We start from the raw sequence: 22,944 nt of genomic DNA on the forward strand, positions 1-22,944 counted from the left end.
ATTCTAAGCCACAATTGTTACTACTTATACATTTTACTGGCTTTTTCTTGCATCTCCCACCCACCAGCCCCTTGATGTTGATTGTTAAACCCCTACTAAGGATCCTTTTCTTCTCTTCCTCTTATCCCCACCTCCCATTTCTTAAAAAAAGAAAATAATTTTTTAGAATAGTATGGTGATTGTTTACATTTGTTTTTCAACAAATGATTACTGAATAAAGGCATTTCTTTGAGTTCTGGAAACTTCTAGAGGGAAGAAGTGGGTGATAGAGGTAATTAACTCTACAAAAAATAGAACCTTTAATGTATTTTCTTAATTTTCTAATTATTGTTTCATTATATCATGCCCTTATGTCTTCCTGGTAACACATATATATGAACTTACCATAGCAGCTGTGGTAGGTAATGGACTCTTAAAAGTTATGTTTGGATATAACTAAGCAAATGTATATTTGTTCCCTTCTAATGAAATTACTTTTAACTGCCGTCTTACAAAACAAACAAAAAACAGTCCCCAGTTTGTTTAACTACATTATTTAATATACATTGTTAAATAATATATACATATATAAGACTTTAATATTAATTTTAAAAAATAGCTATTAGAATGAATTTTACTCTTAAGGTTTTATTTCCGTTCTTAAAAATATGTAATTGGGTATATATAAATTTAGCTTTTAAATTTCCTGATGTTTTTGGGGTTGTCTGTTGTTTAGTAATCATAAAACTTTGTGACATCTCCATTCTGATATTAAATCACCATTCATCCTGAAGTTAAATGTTTCAGTTATTTCTTTGTTCTTTTCACATTAAGGGAATGTGTTTTATGTTGTAATGCAGTATGGAGATGACCAGAAGTAACAATAATTAAAGAAGCAGGCCGGTTCAGTGGTTCAGGCTTGTAATCCTAGCACTTTGGGGGCCAAGGCGGGCGGATCATATGAGTCTAGGAGTTTGAGACCAGCCTGGGCAACATGGCGAAACTCCGTCTCTACAAAATGTTATCTGGGTGTGGTGGCGTGCACGCTGTAGTCCCAGCTACTCCGGAGGCTGAGGTGGGACGATTTCTTGAGCCCAGGGGGTCAAGGCTCTAGTGAGCCATGGTTGTGCCACTGCACTCCGGCCTGGGTAGCAGAGCAAGACCCTGTCTCAAAACAAACAGACAAAACAAACCTCTTATTTTAGGAAGGGTTTGTTGACTACTTAAGTGTGAACATTTTTTCTTCTCTAAAATATTGCATTATAGTACAATATAAATATAAAATAAGCATTATAGTATAGACAACATTTTCTTTTCCTGGGCATGGATGTAATTACATGAAGACATGTAGAGCAGATTCAGCATTAGCAGATAATTCTCTATTTTGAAAGGCATATAAGATCCAGTTTATAGAATAAGATAAAAATGTCATGAGCTAGAATTTAGTGGTAATTTTCTATGTGTTTATAATATCTTTGATCCACAGAACTGAGTTTTCACATCATTCTAAATCAGGGAAACTGTACTCTTTAAATTCAATTCCGTCTAATTTTTGGCACTTTATTTTCCAGGATATACATATATTCAGTGTATTTTTCTTGATTTCCTCTTGGGAGGTGAAGCCTCACAAATCAAGGGACTGCATTGTTTCAGCAATACTTATTATTGTAATTATTAATTCAATTATTTTTATGACAGTAATAATTGTAGTAATAAATGCTACAAGATATTTGATGTTAAAGCAGTTATAATAAATAGACCATCAGATCTTAACAATTTGATGTTTGGTTTTTGCTTCAACTATGGACTCAGTGGTGCTTACTGATCTGATAGAGAGATGTTCCACTTCAAAGAAACATCACAGATTTCTACTGAAAAGATAAGGGTGTGATGTTAACAAAAGAGGTTGTATATATCAATAATGAGCAAAAGCCAAATTAAGCCAGACACAGATTCCTGTCTCAAATTGCTCATGGAATGAAATAGGGTATAAATAATTATTTAGAGTACCTCAGTGGTATATATTCTACTAAGAAACTCTTGGGAGTTCTTACACTGTAATGTTGGTTCAGAAAACAGTACTTTATTAATCTTATAACCCTAAATTCTATGCTTAGCAGTAAATTATTGTGCCAATAGTTTTTCTATTATTGTACCTATTTAGTACCTTACTACATGGAAAACTCTGCTATTCCTCAACATAAATCTGTTAACCAGCATTATCCCAACACCTCAATGAAACAAACTGGTTGGAATGGCTGCTGCTAGTGGAGAGAATTTCTCTATCCAGGAGAAGTTTTTTTTTTTATAGCTTCATGGGATATTTACTAACTCAACATTTTAATGTATAAGTTGTATTCCTTCTTTTACTTAAAGGTTTTAGGAGGAACACTAATCTGAGCGCTTGGAATTAATTTTTTTTTTTTTTTTTTTTTTTTTTTGAGACAGAGTTTCCTTCTTGTGGCCCGAGCTGGAGTGCAATGGCATGACCTCGGCTCACTGAAACCTCTACCTCCAGGTTCAAGCGATTCTCCTACCTCAGTGTCTCCAGTAACTGGGATTACAGGCGCCCGCCACCATGCCTGGCTAATTTTTGTATTTTTAGTAGAGACGGGATTTCACCATGTTGGCCAGGCTGATCTCGAACTCCTGACGTCAGGTGATCCTCCCTCCTTGGCCCCCCAGTGTTGGGATTACAGGCATGAGCCACCGTGCTTGGCCTGGAATTAATTTTTATTTGAAGTTATTCTGTATCTCCAGTGTTGGCATATGCTAGACATTCAATGAATATTTGTTGATTTAACTCTGTAGCTCCTTCTATTATGAACTAAATAAGATGCATTTGTGTATATTAACATTATATTAATATGAACAATGAAATACCTTGCATATCCTTTTGATTTTGAAGTACTTCTCTGTTTTCATCCTGCCAAATTTTCTGCCGGGCTTCAGGCTGCCTAATTAGGCTGCCTTGTCTTCAGCAAAATTCCATTGGTGTATCTGTCTATATAAGACACAGCACTGTTTATTCTGGCATAGGAAAAATTTTTGTGTCATTCTTGTATTTTTCTTGCCTACAACTCTGGCTCCTTTTATTTTATGGAGCTTTGGGAATGACTAAGTAAAATTATTTCCTTCAAAAATTAGCATATGATTTCCAAGTATTTTGATATATTTGTTACAATAAATTTTTCCATTATTAACCAAAGACCATAAAATTACAAACACCTTTTCACGTAAGAAAATGCTGTTCCTGATAAAGGTTTTTTGCAGAAATTTCTCTCCCTTCTCTCATAATAAAATTAGTGATGTATGTTATTGTGTGATATGTTTTTTCACATTCCATCTTTTTGTATTTGAAACTGGTAAATTCTCCAGCATTTCCCCTCATAGCTTGCATGCGTTCTTCACCTAGTTTTATAAAAAGGTTTTTTCCTCTTAAATGTTTATATGGACATGTACACACACACACACACACACACACACACACACACACACACACACATTCTTAACTTTCTGAATCATTTATAAGTTGCAGACTTAGTATGGTTAAAACTAAAAACTCCAGTGTATATTTCATTTTTTTGAGGTTAAGAAAATTTATTTTCGGCTAGGTGTGGTGGCTCATGCTTGTAATCCCAGCACTTTGGGAGGCTGAGGCAGGAGGATCACTTGAGCCTGGATGAGTCCTGATTGTGCCACTGCACCCAGCCTAGGTAACAAGAATGGAATCCTATCTCAACAACAACAATAACAGCAAAACTTATTTTTATTCCTAATTTTATAATAATTTTGCATTTCAACTTTTATTTTAGATTCAGGGGGTACACGTGCAGGTTTGTGACACAGGTATATTGCGTGATGCTGAGGTTTGGGGTTGATCTTGTCACCCAGGTGGTGAACACAGTACCCAATAGGTAGTTTTTCAGCCCCTGTCCCCACCCACCCCTCTCTAGTAGTCCCTAGTGTCTGTTGTTCCCATCTTTATGTTCATGCGTATATAATGTTTAGCTTCTACTTGTGAGAACATCAGTGCATTTTTTTTTTTTTTTTTTTTTTTTTTTTTTTTTTTTAAAGACAGGGTCTCATTCCGTTGCCCAGTGTGGAGTTCAGTAGCATGATCATGGCTCACTGCAGCCTCCACCTCCCCAGGCTCAGGTAATTCTCCCACCTCAGCCTCCCAAGTAGCTGAGACTACAAGCACACACCATCAGGCCTAGCTAATTTTCGTACTTTTTGTAGAGACAGGGTTTCACCATGTTGCCCAGGCTGGTCTCAAACTCCTGGGTTCAAGCCATCTGCCTGCTTAGGCCTCCCAAAGTGTTGGGATTATAGGCATTAGCAACTGTGCCTGGCCAATACATTTTTTTTGTTTGTTTTTTTTGAGACAGAGTCTCTCTTCGTTGCCCAGGCTGGGGTGCAGTGGTGCGATCTCGGCTCAGTGCAACCTCTGCCTCCCGGGTTCAAGCAATTCTCCTGCTTCAGCCTCCCGAGTAGCTGGGATTACAGGTGCGTGCCACCACACCTGGGTAATTTTTGTACTTTTAGTAGAGACAGGGTTTCCCCATATCGGTCAAACTGGTCTCGAACTCCTGACCTCAGGTGATCTGCCCGCCTCGGCCTCCCAAAGTGCTGGGATTACAGGCATGAGCCACCGTGCCTGGCTGCATATTTTTTAGAAGATACAATGATACTCTGTTTTATAACCATAACACAGTTATTAAAATCAGGAATTTATTATCTATAGACCTTATTTCAGTGATTTTTCCCACTAATGTCTTTTTTTTTTTTTTTTTTTTTTTTGAGTCAGAGTCTCGCTGTGTCGCCCAGGCTGGAGTGCAGTGGTGCGATCTCCCCTCACTGCAAACTGCCTCAGGTGATCCTCCCTCCCACCTCAGCTTCCTGAGTAGTTAGGATTATAGGCACGGGCCACCATGCCTGGCTAATTTTTGTATTTTTAGTAGAGACGGGGTTTCACCATGTTGGCCAGGCTGGTCTTGAACTCCTGACCTCAAGTGATCCACCTGCCTCAGCCTCTCAAAGTGCTGGGATTACAGGCATTAGCCACCGTGCCCGGCCCCCACTGATGTCTTTTATAAGAAAAGTAAAAGTAAAAAAAAAAATTATTTTCCAGGATTCAAAGTATGAACATGAACTACATTTAGTTTTTATGCGACTTTTGTCTCCTTTAACTTGGAACAATTCCTTAACCTCTTTGTCATGACCTTGGCATAAAAAAATGGGCCATTTATTTTTTAGAATATGCTTTCAATCCAGGATTTTCTGATGTTTTCTTATAATTAAATTGAAGTTATACTGTTTTGGCAGGAATATCACAAGAATGATACTTTGTCCTCAGTCATTAGATCAAGAGGCATATGATGTCACTTTGTCATATTACTAGTCATACTAACTTTGATCACTACTCTCATTTATCTTTTACACGTTTATTGAAGTGTAATAGACATACAATAAACTGTACTCATCTACCTCTAGTTTTTAATATAACTGATGAGTAAAGTTAATGACCTTAGAGTGTGGTCTTATGAACTCTTTGTTTGAATTACCAGAACCTTATGAAATGTCAGGGCCATGTGCTAGCCTGGTTTGCCAGCAAAGTCAGTGTAGACTCTACATGTCATAAGAGGTGAATAACTGGTGTAAAAGAAGAGCAGGCTTTCTGACTTTGGGGTCTTTATCTAGTCTGAGTGTTGAGCATCTTTGTTGTGATTTTATAGCTTCTTCATCTCTTGCTACATTTGCTGTCATGAGTATTCATGTCAGTAGCCTACTCTCAGATTAGTCTTGGGGATAACAAAAGTTATTAGAAATGGTGAAGACTAAATAGGTTATAGACTATATATAGGTAATCAGTGGTAGGGTTTATAAATATAGAGTTTATTCAGTGTTAGATAGCTAAGAGTTATAAAGATTCTTAGGTCTATGCATTTCTTGGGAAAATTCATAAAGGAATTTCAAAGTTGGAAGAAATCTTAAGTGTCACAATCCAGAGCTTTTCAAGGTATGTGAGCTATTGAGCCTCTTAGCTCTCTGGGTGGCTGGGCTCATCCTGGGATGGCTAAGCCCTTGTGCTGGTCACCTGTGGCTGCAAGCATTCTTGTCTGTTTATCATAGTGTGCTGTACAAAACCATTTTCTAGGGACACCGTGACATGAAGGGATTATAAGGAGACTGTCTTTGTCCAGCAACCTATTTCATGTTAAAATCTCCTTCTGTCCCATCTCTGCTAAATGATGATTTAGTGTAGCCATTTATTCAACAAATATTTGATACAAATTATGTGCCAGGCACTGTGCTAGACTTAAGGAAAAGAGCAATAAAGAAGACAGTTGGGTGTGGTGGCTCATGTCTGTAGTACCAGCACTTTGAGAGGCCGAGGCAGGTGGATCACCTGAGGTCAGGAGTTCAAGACCAGCCTGGAGCCTAGCCAACATGGTGAAACCCCATCTTTACTAAAAATGCAAAAAATTAGCTGGGCGGGGTGGCGGGTACCTGTAATCCCAGCTACTCGGGCGGCTGAGGCAGGAGAATTGCTTGAACCTGGGAGACGGAGGTTGCTGTGAGCCGAGATTATGCCACTGCACTCCAGCCTGGGTGACAAGAGCAAGGCTCTGTCTTAAAAAAAAAAAAAAAAAAAAAAAGAAGAAGAGGAAGAAGACAGATAAGCTTCTTATTGAGCTTTTATATTTTGTTGGGGGAACATAGACAAAATCCAAGTATATCAACAGACTGATGAAAGAGATACTAAGTGAGGCCACTTTAGATGGGTTGTTAAAAGAAAATATTTTTTTGAGGCGGTATCATTTCACTGAGACTGGTAGATGAGAAGGAGCAGGCTTAAAAAAAAAAACTGGGAGAAGAGCATTCCAGGAAGAGGGACTGCCAAGTCCACAGGCCTGGCTGTGGTAAGGATTTGTTGGACTTGAGGAACAGAGTGGATGCCTTTGGGATTAGAATGTAGTGTGTGAGGGGAAGAATAGTATGAGATGAGGTTGGGCAGATGAACAGGAGCCATGTGATGCAGGGGGTTCTGGGCAGAGTGAGGAATTTGGATTTTGTTCCATGCAGTGGGAAGCGTGTGAAGGGTTTTTTACAGGGGAGGCACATAGGCTCATTTTAAAAAGATGATTTTGACTTTTGAATGAATGGATTTTAGGAGGCCAAAAAATGAAAACAATGTGCCACTTGGAGGCTATGGTAGTCCCAGTGAGAGATGATGGTGGCCCAGACTAGACTGATAGCAGTAAAGATGGAGAGAAATGGATGGATTAATGAGATGTTTAGCAATAGAACTTGGAGACGGAACTTGGAAATATGGTTGCTTGGAAGGAAGGAGTCAAGAATGAATCTTGGAGAATTCTGGCATGAACACTTGGTTAAATGATGGTGCCTTTCCCTAAAATAGAAAGTACAGTGGGAATAATAGGTTTTGGGGTGGGAGAGGGAGAAATGATGAATTCCATTTTGAGCATGTTAAGTTTGGATTGCCTGTGGTTCATTAATTTATTCAAGAAATATTTATTAAGGTTCTGTGGTATGCCAGGCACTATTCTATACCCATAGGAATGAAGGAAACAGATAAAATTTCTTATCCTAATAGAGCTTAGCTTGCAATGGGAGAAATGTAATAAGCCAAATAAGTTTTTATTTCCATATATCTATGTATCTATGTATCCATCTCTGTATCTGTGTAAATGTATGATAATTGCTTGGAGAAAAACAAGGAAGTGTCAGAGAGGTGGTGTTGAAATTTTAAAATGTTTAATAGGTGACTAGAGACCAGCCTTACTTGAGAAGATGACTTTTGATCTCATATCTGAAGAAAATGAAATAGGCATGCATATATCCAGGGAAAGGGCACTTCAGGCAGAAGGAAGAGCAAATGTAAATGTTCTGTGGTAGGAGCATGCTTGTGAAGTTAGAGGAACAGTGAAGAGAGTAGGTGGCTGGAGCAGAGGGAGGGAGGGAGAGTAGGAGGAAATGGGTATTGTCTTAGTCTGTTTGTGCTACTGTAAAAAAATATCTGAGACCGGGTAATTTATAAAGAGTAAATTTCTTTTTCACAGTTCTGGAGGATGGGAGGTTCACGATCAAGATGCTGCCAGGTTCAGTGTCTGGCCAGGGCCAGGCTTCTGCTTCCAGGATGGCACCTTGCATGCTGTCTGTTCACATGGTGGAAGGGCAAAAAGGGGGCCTAGCTTGCTTTCTGCAGGCCTCTTATAAGAGCACTAAACCATTTGTGATGGCAGAGTCTGTGTGGCCTCATCACCTTCCAAAGCCTGTTAATACTCTTGCTTTGTGGATTAGGTTTCAGTATGAATTCTGGAGAGGGCACATGTGTTCAAATCATGGCAGTCATGTGGGGGGAAATTGCAGATCAGATTAAGCTCAGTGTCTCTTAAGTTATTGTGAGCAGTTTGACTTTTATTTAGAATGAGATGAGCATTCATGTAGCATTTAAGTAAAGATGTCAGGTTGATAGTTGGACACAGATTTGGAGTGCAGAAGAGATTGCTGTGCAGGAAATAATCCCCAAATCTAAGACCACCCATGGACATGGATGAGATCACTCACAGAAAGTTTTGAATAATTTGAGAGGAGAAGATATAAGACAGACTCCTAGGGGACACCATAAACCTTTAAGTTATTAGAAATGGATTGCTAGTTTAATCAGTGGGGTAAACACATTTTAAGAAAGAAATACTAGCTGGGCACAGTGGCCCATGCCTGTAATCCCAGTACTTTGGGAGGCTGAGGCGGTGAGATCACTTGAGGCCAGGAGTTTGAGACCAGCCTGGCCAACATGGCGCAAACCCATCTCTAGTAAAAAGTACATAAATTAGTTGGGTGTGGTGGCATGTGCCTGTAGTCCTAGCTGCTTGAGAGGCTGAGGCAGGAGAATCACTTGAACCCGGGAGGCTGAGGTTGCAGTGAGCTAAGTGAGCTGAGATTGCACCACTGCATTCCACCCTGGGTGACAGTAAAACTCTGACTCAAAAAAGAAAAAAAAAAAGAAAGAAATATTAACAGAAGGAGTGGTACAACGTAGAATAGGTGGCTATAGAAACTGATGTAGTTAGCTTTCCTAACAGGAAGGAAACAAGTGTTGAGCATGAGCACTCTGGTAGAGGTTGGGACACTTGGTAAGGGCTCTGAAGTCAGATTGTGATTTGATTCTCAACCCTTAATACTTATAAGTGGCATAACCTGGGTAAGATTCCTAACCCCTCTAACTTGTCTAAATTCACATTTCTAATCTAAAAGGCTAGTATGTTACCTACCTCATAGGGCTGTTGAGTAAATTTATGTATCAGTACCTGGTTAGCCCTTAATAGATACTCTAGATTATTATTGTTAGAAACATGTTTTTTTTTTTTATTGTAGGTACGTGGTAGTTCATCAAACTTCTCTTATTAAATATCCTTCAAGACCAGTGCTGTACTTGCCAGTCTAGTTTTTATTACTTTGGTTTCCCATGCACCTTGACACCAGGAAAGGAATCAAGTTTCCTGGGCAGGATATATCAGTGTTTATGTTATCAAAAAGAGACATCTCTTTATAAATCAATACATTTTAACTCTAGTGTATACATCAGTTTTTAATTAATTGAGTTATTAAGTCTCTGTGAAATTTTGCTAATCTCTGGGTGAATGAATTAAGTCCACTTTTCATGTAGATAGATAGATAAACAGATAGATTGGATTATCTAGATTGATAGATAGACAGATAAAGTCCAGATAGGGATAAAGTCTACTTTCTAGACCTTCAAGACAAACTAGGAGATTCTGGATGGTGGTAAAAATCACTACATACATACAATTGTTAAAAATTAAAAAGTTTTCCTAAGGAGTGGTCTATGTGGGGAAACAATTTTTTTGTTGGTTTATGATTATATCATTTTTCTAGTATAAAATAGGATGTATAGTATGAAAAATGTGGGACTGACAGCATCTAAAAAATTATTACTTGACAGAATCCAAACTGATACCCTTATTTTTCTTTCCGATACTTTAAAGTTAGAGTTGATTCTCATTATTTATAGTAATTATGTTTCATAAAGTCTCTGTAAGGCTGAGTGCAGTGGCCCACCCCTGTAATCCCAACACGTTGGAAGGCTGAGGTGTGAGGATCACTTGAGCCCAGGAATTTGAGACCACCTTGGGGACTCTGTGTCTACAAAAAATTTAAAAAATTAGCCAGGTGTGGTGGCATGCATTGGTGGTCTTAGCTAGGCAATAGGCTGAGATGGGAGAATCACTTGAGCCTGGGAGGTCAGGGCTTCAGTGAGTTATGATCATGCTACTGCACTCCAGCCTGGGCTATAGAGTGAGACCCAATCTCAAAATAAAATAAAAAATACAGTCACTGTAAACACTAATTCAGTGTTTACAATGGGGTATTGTTTCTAGAAGAAATACAGGGTTAGGTTCCTGTGAGTCTCTGGTCACAATTTTTGTCAACCAATCATACATGACCTTGTTTTGTGTGTTTCTGTTTAAACACATCTTATTTAATATATATTGTTGATTCATTAACATTGAACTCTCAGCCAACAGCACTGTAACTCATGTCTTAACAAAGTTTATCTAACACATATTTTCTTTGTGGCACATCACAGCCTTCTTGTCCTTAGGAACACCAGACAGCACTTACCGCTGTTCTTGAGTGCCATTTTAAACAGGGAAATCACCAACAAAAAGCACAAAATTACAAAAAACCTGGTACTAAATAGACTGCAAGAAGGATACCTGTTAACCATATAAGAGCTGAAACAAGAAAGCTGAGCGTCATTTTGTTCAACTTCAGCTGGGAATGTGGGTGTTGGGCAAATCAAATTTTTCACTGTTCCTTGCATATGCGTGACTGCAGATGACTGCAAAAGTGCCCTGAGGGTTGATTTTGGGGTTACAAATAAATTTTAGTGAGTAGGCAAATTTGTAAATATAGAGTGATTTTATTTTATTCTTGGGAAAAAATCTTTTTTCTTTTTTGGGGAGATGTGATAAGATGAACATTTGATTAGTTATTGTAACATTATTTTCCATCTCAACGCTGTTTTTTTTTTTTTTTTTGGCCAAATAATCCTAAGGCTCCAGGTATTACCTTTGTAATCATTTGGTTATTTTTATAACTCAAATGCAGTTGTACTTCTGAGGATAGTCTAAGTTCTTTAAAAGTGTAAAGACAATTACCATCTCAATTAAACAGAAAACACGGAAGAAAGCAAATAAACTGTAAAACTTAGAAGGCAAAATGGAATATCTGCGACCTCAGGGTGGGCGAAAGATTTCTTAAACAATATAAAAATCACAATCATAAAGGAAATATTCAGCTATATTAAAATTAAGAATTTCTGATAATCAATGTAAACCATAAGGAAGAAATGAAAGTACAAGCCATGACTGGAAGAAGACACTGCAATATAGATCACTGGTCACGATGTTTAAAGAATTCCTATAAATTATTATGAAAAGGGCAACCTGGTAGAAAAATGAACAAAAAACTTGAATGGGAAAGAAAAGAAAATTGAATGGTTATTTTACCAAACATGAAGTCTAAATAATACAGTAAGTTCTGTTGTAATGCTTGTTTTGAAAATGTGAGGATTATTCCAACATGATTGGTATATTAGGGAATAGTTTGGGCACAATGTGAATTTCGTGTGATTTTGTCCTTAAGAAAACTAGATGAATGCAGAAAACTGCACTCAGCTGAACTGAGCCACATAGGAATATACAAAGTGCACACATCTCAAACATGTATTAGCTACCTGAAGTAGTTGATAATGTTCTACTAAGTCACCCCTCCCTACTCTTTTATAAAAATTTCTGTTTTCTCAGTGTTTGTTTCTCAAAGCAAGCACTCTGTTCTAACTTATTATGACTCATGTTAGGTTAATATTTTATAATTCTCAAGGGGCTTACAATTTAAAGATAATTTTCTTCAAAAGAATGTATTTTATGATGTAATATTAACCTTCTGGAGCAGGAATGAGTGTGTGTGTGTGTGTGTGTGTGTGTGTGTGTGTGTGTGTGTATGGTGGAGCAATGGGTGAGAAGCTTTTTATTGTACCTAGAAAACCATACATGTAAGCTTCTGTTCCCTATGAGGCCTGTCTTTTTACAGGATTTCATTCTGACTCTCCATGATTTCCACTTCTAAATGTCTTCTTGTGTTGAGTGGAACTTTTTGGCCAGTTTTCAGTGATTTCAGACTCTAGTGGACTTGTGGACATTTTTATCTGTGTGGTTACCCAGCATCTTTTGATTATTTGTCCTATATTGAGGAAAATCTTACCATTGATTCTATATCCCCTTGCTAGAAGACAATTTCTTTGTATTCTTTGCAGCCAGAGCTCAGGCATATGACACAGAGCCAGCCAATCAGATGCAGTCACCTGAGTTTGGAAGAAAGAAGTGTGAAGAAGGTGGTGCTGTGTGGAATCTGTCCTGATGAAGGTGGAAGAACTGGCAGAGAGATAGGCTTTTGGGGGTGGCAAATGGTAGAAATCTTAACTATAGCATTCTGTGCTCCCAAGATGCGAGGTGTGGTATCTGTGCCCAGTGGCAGTCTTCCATGAGGATTTGGTTATTATTCCAGGTTACATAGACCTCAGGCACTCCTGGGGATCCTGTAAGCTCCCTAATATCTTTTATAAACTTCTCTTCTGCTAAAAGTAGCTAGCATAGCTCCCATCTCTTCATGGTTCCTTAGCCTCTTTCTTTAAATCCATATTTAGAAGGCAAACATGAGATACAAATCTCAGTTGGCTAACGAAGGAAGGCCTGTCCAATAGCTTCTCCGTTAGCCTTTAAAATATGTATGTTTTATGAATTATTGTTAGCATATGGAAAATCAGTGTCATAGCTTGGGCAGCTGTAACAATATACCATAGACTGGGTGGCTTAAATAATAAATGTTTGTTTCTCATAGTTCTGAAGGCAGGGAAGTGCAGGATCAGGCTGTGATATGGTTTGGCTCTGTGTCCCTACCCAAATCTCACCTTGAATTGTAATAATCTCCATGTGTCAAGGGCAGGACCAGGTGGAGATAATTGAATCATGGGGGTGGTTCCCCCATCCTGTTCTCATGATAGTGAATGGGTTCTCATGAGATCCGATGGTTTTATAAGGAGTTTCCCCCTTTGCTTGGCTGTCATTCTCTGTCTTGCTGCCCTGTGAAGAGGTTCCTTCTGCCATAATTGTAAGTCTCCTGAGGCCTCCCCAGCCATGTGGAACTGTGAGTCAATTAAACCTCTTTTCTTTATAAATTACCCAGTCTCGGGTATTTCTTCATAGCAGCATGAGAATGGACTAATACAGGCTGCCTACAGATTTAGTGTATGGTGAGTGTTCATTTTCTCGTTTGCAGATGTCTACCTTCCTGCTGTATCCTTACATGGTGGAGAGAGAGATAATCTTTCTCATGTCTCTTTTTTTAGACATTTAGACGAATTTCATCATGGGGGCTCTGTCCTCATGACCTGTTTATCTCCTGCTGTGGTCTGAATGTTTGTGTCCCCTGCAAATTCATATGTTGAAACCTCATCACCATTGTGGTAGTATTAAGGAGTGGGATCTTTGGGTGGTGATTAGGTTATGAGGGCTTCACCGTCATGAATTATATTAACACCCTTGTAAAATAGGCCCAAGGGAACTTATTTGTCCTTTCTGCCTTGTGAACATGCAGCAAGAAGGCACCATTTGTGAAGTAGATTGAGCTTTCACCAGATACTTAATCCACAGGTGCCTTGATCTTGGGCTTCCTAGCTTCCAGAACTGTGAACGATAAATTTGCATTGTCCACAAACTACCCAGTCTAAATTATTTTAACAGCCTAAACATACCACGACACCTCCCAAAGGCCCTGCCTCTAAATATCATATTGGGAATTAGTGCTTCAATATATGAATGGGTTGGGGGGCACAAATATTTCCTCCATAGCAATTAGTGAATAATAAAACCAGCAGCCATGTACTCATACTCAGCTCTATCAAATATATGCATTTAACCATATTTTCTTCAGATTTTTAACAGGCGTTAGATATTATGGATGTAGTCTGCTTATTTGGATATTTTAATTGACTGGATTTGCTTTGTTTCTTTTCCATTTACAGACTTAAGAGTTTAACATTCGCTACTTTAATTGATATCAGCATGCATTTTTACTAAGACTCAAAATCTCTTTATTGATCAATACAGGGACCTGAGCGTTTTCAGTTCCCCTTCCTGCTCCTGTTTTACGCTTTTGTGTAGGTTATGAATACAGTCATGTGTCACTTAATGGCAGGGTTACATTTTGAGAAACTCATCATCAGGCAATTTTGTCACTGTGAGAACATCATAGAGTGTTCTTACACAAGCTTAAATGATACAGCCTTCTGTACACCTAGGCTATATGGGATAGCTCATTATTGTTCCTAGGCTACAAGTCCATACAGCATGTTATGTGCTGAATACTATAGGTAATTTTAACACAGTGGTATTTGTGTATCTAAACATAGAAAAGGTAGAGTAACAATATGGTGTAAAAGATAAAAAATGGTATACCTGTATAGGGCACTTACCATGAATGGAGCTTGTAGGACTGAAAGTTGCTCAGTGAGTGAGTGGTGAGTGAATGTTTAGGCCTAGGACATTAGTGCATACTACCGCACACTTTATATATGATGTACACTTAGGCTATACTAAATTTATAAAAATATTTTTATTTCTTCAATAAGTTACCCTTAGCTTACTATAACCTTTTTACTATATAAACTTCAATTTTTAACTTTTTGACTTTTGTAATAATACTTAGCTTAAAACACATTGTACAGCTTTACAGAAATATTTTTTCTTTTTTTCTTTACACCACAGAGCATTCAGATTTTTTTCTTTATATCCGTATTCTATAACCTTTTTATTTTTTTACTTTTTAATTTTTTTTGTTAAAAACCAAGCCAAACACACATTGGCATAGGCCAATGTGCAAGTAGGGTCATGATCATCAAAAGATCAGTAGGTGGTAGGAATTTTTTAGCTCCTTTATAATCTTATGAAACCATCATTGTATATGTGGTCCATGGTTGACCAAAACATCATTATGCAGTGTATAACAGTAATGCAAACCCCAACTGTAGTCATTTAAATGCATCAAGATATCTTTTATGTCATATAACAAGACACCCAGAGGATTACAATTTGATTCAGTAACTCATTAATGTTGGAACCATTGTGTTTGCCATCCTTCTGGCCAATGAGAGCCCTTCAGGCTGTCGTCTGTGTCTTTTTGACATGTCACCATTATTCTTCGAGCAGTTCCTTATATTCTGGTATGATAAGATGTTCCCAGCTTATCTTGTCTTTGCCTTGTCCTAACTCTGGAATCAGCCATTTCTTTAAGTATACTTGGTTCCTTTTAGTGGATAATGACATTGAGAAAACAAGATTTGAGTGCAAGGTATGCTCATTGCTATTAGGTATCACTGCTTCTGAATCTACTCAATGAAAAGATCTAGAGAAATACATACATCAACACATGTGTCGGCCGGGCACGGTGGCTCATGCCTGTAATCCCAAAACTTTGGGAGGCCAAAATGGGCGGATCACCTGAGGTCAGGAGTTCAAGACCAGCCTGGCCAACATGGTGAAACCCTGTATCTACTAAAAATAAAAAATTAGTTGGGCATGGTGGGCACCTGTAGTCCCAGCAACCTGGGATGCTGAGGCAGGAGAATTGCTTGAACCCAGGAGGCAGAGGTTGCAGTGAGCCGAGATGGCGCCACCACACTCCAGCCTGGGCAACAGAGTGAGACTCCATCTCAAAAAAAAAAAAAAAAACCAAACAAAAACAACAAACCCACGTATGTATGTAGTATACACACACATACGGAAACACATTTAAATCTATACCTTTTTATCTACCTTGAAAACCATGAATCCATCTTAACATTTCAAAGTTCATTCTGATTTTCTCCTGTTTCATATTTGTAACTGCAATAGTCCTCCCTTACCGGTATTTTCACTTTCCATGATTTCGGTTACCTATGGTCAATGGCAGTCTGAAAACATTAAGATATATTGGACACAGAGAGAGAGATCACGAATTCATATAACTTTTATTACAGTATATTGTTATAATTATTTTACTTTGTTATTATTGTTGTTAATCTCTTACTGTGCCTAATTTATAAATTAGCCCTTGTCATAGATTATGTATATATAGGAAAAAAACATAGGATAATAAGGGTTCAGTACTATATGCAGTTTCAGGCATCCTCTGGGAGGTTTTTTTTTTTTTTTTTTTTTTGAGACGGAGTCTTGCTCTGTCGCCCAGGCTGGAGTGCAGTGGCGCTATCTCCGCTCACTGCAAACTCCGCCTCCTGGGTTCATGCCATTCTCCTGCCTCAGCATCCCCAGTAGCTGGGACTACAGGCGCCTACCAGCATGCCTGGCTAATTTTTTTGTATTTTTAGTAGAGACGGGGTTTCACTGTGTTAGCCAGGATGGTCTCTATCTTCTGACCTTGTGATCCGCCCACCTTGGCCTCCCAAAGGGCTGGGATTACAGGCGTGAGCCGCCACGCCCGGCCCTTCTGGGAGTTTTAGAACAGATCACCCACAGATAAGGGGGGCTGCTGCACCTTCTTTGATAGTGAGAAACCTGGCTGTTATTAACTCAATTCAGGCATACCTTGTTTTACATTGTGCTTCCCTTTATTGCACTTTGCAGAAACTGTGTTTTTTTTTTCACAAATTGAAGGTTTATGCTAACCCTGCATTGAGCAAGTCTGTTGGTGCCATTTTTCCAACAGCTTTTGCTCACTTTTTGTCTCTGTGTCACATTTTGGTGATTCTAATATTTCACACTTTTTCACTACTATTATATCTGTTATGGTGATGTGTGATTGGTGATCTTTGATGTTACTATTGTAATTGTTTTGGGGTGCTGCGAACTGTACCCACATTAGATGGTGAACTTAATTGATGAATGTTGTGAGCCTTCTGACTGCTCCACTGCTATTCCCTGTCTCTCTCCCTCTCCTTGGGCCTCCCTATTCCCTGAGATACAACAATATTGAAATTAGGTCAATTAATAACCCTACAATGGACTCTTCATCTCCAATTGAAGGGAAGAGTCTGAAGTCTCTCACTTTAATTCAAAAGCTAGAAATGATGAAGCTTAGTGAGGAAGGCATGTCAAAAGCTATGATAGGGCCCTGCATGGTGGTTCACTCCTGAAATCCCAGTGCATTGGGAGGCCCCAGCAGGTGGATTGCTTGAACCCAGAGCTTGGAGACCAGCCTGGGCAAAAGGATGAAGCCCTGTCTCTACAAAAAAAAAAATACAAAAAATTAGTCAGCCATGGTGGCACGTGCCTGTAGCCCCAGCTACTTGGCAGGCTGAGGTGGGAGGATCACCTGAGCCTGGGAGGTTGAGGCTGCGGTGAGCTGTGATCACACCGCTGCACTCCAGCCTGGGTGACAGAGTGAGACCCTGTCTATAAAGAAAAAATGCTGAGATAGTCCAAAAGCTAAACCTCTTGGGTCAGTTAGCCAAGTAGTGAATGCAAAGGAAGAGTTCTTTAAGGAAACTAAAAATACTACTCCAGTGAATACACAAATGTTAAGAAAGTGAAATGGTCTTATTGTTGATATGGAGAACGTTTTAGTGGTGTGGGTAAAAGACCAAGCCAGAAACAACATTCCCTTAAGTCAAAGCCTAATCCAGAGCAAGGCTCAAATTCTCTTCAATTCTATGAAGGATGAGGAGGCAAGGAAACTACAGAAGAAAAGTTTGAAGCTGGCAGAGGTTGGTTCATGAGCTTTAAGGAAAGAAGCCATCTCCATAATGTAAAAGTGCAAAGTGAAGTAGCGAGTGCTGATGTAGAAGCTGCAGCGTTATCTTAGCTAGATCTTCTGAATAACGCTGCAGCTTCTACATCAACACTCGCTGCTTCACTTTGCACTTTTACATTATGGAGATGGCTTCTTTCCTTAAAGCTCATGAACCAACCTCTGCTGGCTTCAAACTTTTCTTCTGTAGTTTCCTTGCCTCCCTCATCCTTCATAGAGAAGATCTAGCTAAGATAATTTAAGATAACTACAGTAAAAAACAGATTTTTCAGTGTAGTTGAAATAGCATTCTATTTGAAGAAGATGCCATCTAGGACTCTCACAGTTCAAGAGGAGAAGTCAATGCCTGGCTTCAAAGTTTTAAAGAACAGGCTGACTCTCTTGTTAGGGGGTAATGCAGCTGGAGACATTTTTGGAAAATCATTTTGCAGTTATAGTAAAGATTGGGTTAGGCAAGAACCATGAACAAATTCTAAATTGGGGGGAAATTTTGATTAGTAGTAGTTTGTGTGGTCTTAAATAAAGTGTCTTACCAGAGATTGCTTATTAGTGGGAAGGGAAAGAAGTGACAGTGCTAGTACAGTGGACAAATTGGACAATACCTTGACCAAGCGATCAAGTTAATAGCGCCAACAAGGGACAAATGGACATTTGGTGCCTCCAGATGTGGTACCCTGAGAAGATCACAGCATTACATTTGTGTCACTGAGAAGTCAGAATCAGAATCTTATCATGAAGAAACGCAGACAAAATTAAAATTAGGCACACTGTAATTTTAAAAAGAGCAGGGGGAGTTTGTTCTTCAAAATGTCAATGCTGTAACTGTTCTGGAAATGTTGCAGATTAAAGGCACCTAAAGAGATTGACAACTAAATACAATATCTGATCCTAAACTGGATCCTAAACTGGAAAGGTTAAAATGCTGGGACATATTGGGTCATCTGACAAAACTGGAGTACAAACAGTAGATTAAAGTATTATATCACGTTAAATTTACTGAGGTTGATAACTGTGCTATGATCATGGAAAAGAATATCACATTTTAAGGATATGCTGAAGTGGTTGGGGAAAACGGCTATGATTTATGTAACTTACTCTCAAATGGCTCAGACAAGAAATTATCTGTACACACACACACACACACACACACACACACACACCCATTTGTGTATGTTTGATAGGTAAAGTGTTGACAATAGGTAAATATTGATAGGTGAATCTGGTAAAGTGTGTATGGGTGCTTTTTGTCCTATTTTTATTTTTGCTTTTTAAAAAATAAATTTGAAATTATTGAAACAAAAGCATAGCCTCACTCAATATCCCCTCTTCTCACTTCTTTCTCCCTTTGCCAAGTAACCTTTAGGCCTCATCTACACTATTGCAGTAGCCTCCTAACTGATCTCTGTTCCTGACCTTGTTGCCCTACAGTCATTTTGTCATACAACTGGCAAAGTAATTCTTTTGAAACATAAAGTCAGATGATGTCACTCTTCTCATGGCTTCCCATTTCATCTGAAATAAAAATTGAGCCCTTAACTGGGGTCTTCAAGGCCTGACTCCTTTAGTTCACTTCATCTTCTGTGATATTATCCCTTCCCCCATCACTCTGTGCCACTCATTTCACTCCAGCCTAATGGGCCTCTTTGTGTTCCTCCAGTAGGCAAAGTGTACTCTCCTTTCAGGGGCTTTGTTCTTGCTTTTCTTTCTTTCTGCCTGGAACACTCTTTGCCCATATGTCTGAATGGCTTCCTCCCACCCTTCTGGCTTCTGCCCAAATTTATCATCAGAAGGACTACTCCTGACCTTCCTAGATAAAACAGCATTCCTCCTCCTGCTTCCCATTACACCCTGTCCCCTTTTCCTGCTTTATTTCTATTTCTGTTCTATATGCCGTATTTGTTTATTGTTGATTTCCCTTTTAAAATGTGAGTTCCTTGAGTGAGGGACCTTGTTTTGTTCACTGCTATATCCACAGTGCATAGAACAGTGCCTGGCACATAGTAGGCTTTCAGTAAATGCTTGAGAATGAAAGAATATTTAAGCTTGAGGCACTTAAAAGTTGACTAAAAATTCAGTTATGTGAGTAGAGTAGTCTTCTTGGGTTTGATAGTCTTCACTGTAGGGTGATGGGTACAGGGACCTAGTGGTTTGGTATGCAACAGGTCTTTATCCCTTATCCAAGTCAGTTAAGGTATTCACCAATTTCCTAGCTAGAAAGTCAGGGAGAAGGTTGGGGAGGTGTGTAAGCCTGCTTCCTAATGTTCTGGAAGCAAAGTGGTGCTCTTATCTGTTCTCATGTTTTTTGTTCTTGCAGATTTTATGTTCTCCCCGCTACCCCCCGTTGTCTTTGTAGTAGAGTTTCAACAAGGCATGGAGGCAAACAGGTGTGTTCATTTTACTAATCCAGTTGGCTCTTTTAATAGAGGTTAACCTTTCTTATACCACAACCAAGAAGACTCCTGCTTGATCCTGTGTGATAGCAGGAAACTACAATTGACTTGGAAACTGAGAGTTTTGCTTCTATTAACCCATGCCTGTCAACCGAAAGGAGAACTCAAATGAGAGTGTCTTAGCAGCCACATGTGAATATTGAGCACTTAAAATGGGCTTGTTTCAATTGAAATGTGTTACAAGTGTAAAATACATACTTTTTAAACACATAATAGGTGTAAAAGACTTGGAAGTTTTTGAAGTCTGAAAAAAATGTAAAATATTTCATTAATAATCCTTTAAAGTATTGGCTATATGTTGAAATAATATTTTGAATATATTGAACTTAATTTTGTGTTTCCTTTTGCTTTTCAAAATTTGGTTAGTAGAAATTTAGATTTATATATATAGCATGCATTAATTCTTTTGGATAACATTGCTGTGGAGGTCAACAACTAAGGCAAGTGTGTCTATCAGTAGTGGTCCTGGATCCTAGAATTCCATTAAAGCATCCTAGGATCAGCTGGGCATGGTGGCTTACAACTGTAATCCCAGCACTTTGAGAGGCCGAGGCAGGAGGATCACCTGAGGCCAGGAGTTTGAGACTAGCCTGGCCAACATGGTGAAACCCCATCTCTACAAAAATACAAAAATTAGCTGGGCGTGGTGGTGCGCCCCTGTAGTCCCAGGTTTTCAGGAGGCTGAGGCAGGAGAATCACTTAAACTCGGGAGGTGGAGGTTGCAGTGAGCTTAGAGATCATGCTATTGCACTCCAGCCTGGGCGACAGAGTGAGACTCCATCTCAAAAAAAAAAAAAAAAAAAAAGTATCCTAGGATCAAAGCTAGCAGGTTGCATGTTCCCGTCAAGGATGGGTACTTTCATATTTGACCTAGTGTTCTCGCAGTTATTATATTTTTCTATACTTTGAGAAGTTACTACCCTTGTTAACTCTAACTTTGTATAGATTTTAACTTGTTTGTTCCATCTCTTTTTTTTTTGGAATGGTACGATGCCAGTAAAACCCTAGAATGAAACAGAATGGATCCAAATTGTTCCAAACTGTACTGTTCTATTTAAGATGAGTGCCGTAAGTGCTGTGAGCTACATATATACATTTAGATCCCAGGATTTTTAGTTCTATAGAGTCATTCTAGAGGATGTGAATAGTGAAAATGTTACCCATTAACAGATAGATGCAATTCTAACTATCTGAAAATAACCTAGAAAAAGACCTGCTATCTGGAACAGAAATGGAGAGACTACTTTTGACTGCCCAATGAATAACATTCATGATTATTGACCAGTACTGGATCAATTTAGCCTCAAAGACCATTGATCATGCTGTATTCTTAGAGCTGTATTGGCCTTTTACTTCTCCACAGAGGCACAGATTATAGTCAGTTTGGCATTCGTTTTTAATTTTATGAAGAGTGTTTTAAATTAAAACCTATCAGATCACTCTCCCTCCTTTGAGACATTAATGTGGTCCTTATATAATTAAGCCATCCACCATTCAAGCCGATTAACAACTTCCAGAATAGGAATTTGAGGTTGAAAACACTATTCCCAATTGCCATTCTTCAGCCTGAAGGATTAGGGAATTATAGCCTCTCATTTCTAACTCATCTTTTATCAGAATTCTGAAAGATAAAATCTTCCTTATTTCTCAGTTCCATTTCTTTTTCCTTACTTGTATGCTTAGGAAGATAATTTTTCCTCACAACCTGAAGAATTATGTCTATTTTTTTGAAAGACTGAAAGATATCAGACTAAGTAGTCAGATTTTCTGTCCTTCAGGGTAACTTTCTGGGTCAATCCATTTTGAAAAGAATATTTTTCAACTAGTTAGCGGGTAATTTTAAATTATAAAAGTATTCTCCTTGCACAGTTGAAAAAAATGTTGTAGCCTCTTACTGTTCTTCTCCTTCCTATAGTCCCACTCATCAGAGAAGACCATATTTCATCTTTCTCTTTTTTGTTTTCTTGCTAGTTACCCACCATAAATTTAAATAACTGAAATTGTTGACTGTATATCATTTTTCCATGGTAAGGAATTTGGCTTATTTATATAATCTCCCACATAATTTCCTTCTCTTCCTCTCTGGTTTTGTTGTTGTATTATTTTTTGTTCTGCTGTAGGTTCCTCATATAACATAAGCAATGTATTCTCTAGCTTTGATTCCATTAATATCAGACTGTATTACTTTACTTTTATATGAAACAGGAGGAAATTAGTACTCCCTTCTTTAACTGTTATACTTTTGATATTACCTCTTAATTATTTTTGGAGAATGGTTGTCTGACTTCTCCTTTGGGCAAATGTTCTTTGCAGTGACTGGGTGTGTGTGTGTGTGTGTGTGTGTGTGTGTGTGTGTGTGGAAAATGTGAGGAGGGACCAAATTTCTCAGGTGTTACTCAGACCTTCTTTTAATTTACTGTCCCATTTCCCGTTGCTGTTCTCTGTCCAAGGTTGGAGCCTCTGTCAGTCTTTGCTGGGAAAACCGGTTCCTGCCTCCTTCTCATTGTAGATTTGGGCCTCCTTCACTGTGATGCACTTGTCATTGTGGTGTCTCATTTGTTATCTGTGTTACAGAAATTTATCAAAATCTGGTCTTCTTCAGCCCCACCCCCTACTCTTTCTCTCTGCCTCCCTCCGTCTCTCTCTCTCTCTCTCTCTT

At 38.6% G+C, this 22,944-nt stretch overlaps 1 protein-coding gene across 5 annotated transcripts in view; it reads left to right on the forward strand.

Moving 5' to 3' along the window:
- Positions 1-22,944, forward strand: part of PBX3 (PBX homeobox 3) — a 219,887-nt gene that overhangs the window by 48,042 nt on the left and 148,901 nt on the right. The window lies entirely within an intron of this gene.

Source organism: Gorilla gorilla, chromosome 13, assembly GCF_029281585.2.
Source record: "Gorilla gorilla gorilla isolate KB3781 chromosome 13, NHGRI_mGorGor1-v2.1_pri, whole genome shotgun sequence".
In the NCBI taxonomy this organism is placed as follows: Eukaryota; Metazoa; Chordata; class Mammalia; order Primates; family Hominidae; genus Gorilla; species Gorilla gorilla.